This window comes from Penaeus monodon, chromosome 11 (assembly GCF_015228065.2).
Source record: "Penaeus monodon isolate SGIC_2016 chromosome 11, NSTDA_Pmon_1, whole genome shotgun sequence".
Lineage (NCBI taxonomy): Eukaryota > Metazoa > Arthropoda > Malacostraca > Decapoda > Penaeidae > Penaeus > Penaeus monodon.
Genome location: NC_051396.1, coordinates 34278174 through 34278391, shown reverse-complemented (window position 1 = coordinate 34278391; position 218 = coordinate 34278174).

The window sequence follows — 218 nt, the reverse complement described above, 5'->3', positions numbered from 1 at the left end:
AAATAAACCGCTACCAAATAAAAAAACTTGGTCACGGGGAAATAAATTGAAAAAACCGCATAAAGTCAAAATCAGACTGTTCATTGGAAAATTTTCCCAGTTGAAACAGCTGGCCTAAAAAAATCAAGAAAAAAAAGATTTGGTCAAATTTAAACTCCAAGAAAAATAAAAATAAAAAAGCAACCAAAGAAAAAACAATACAAAAAGATGGTCCAACA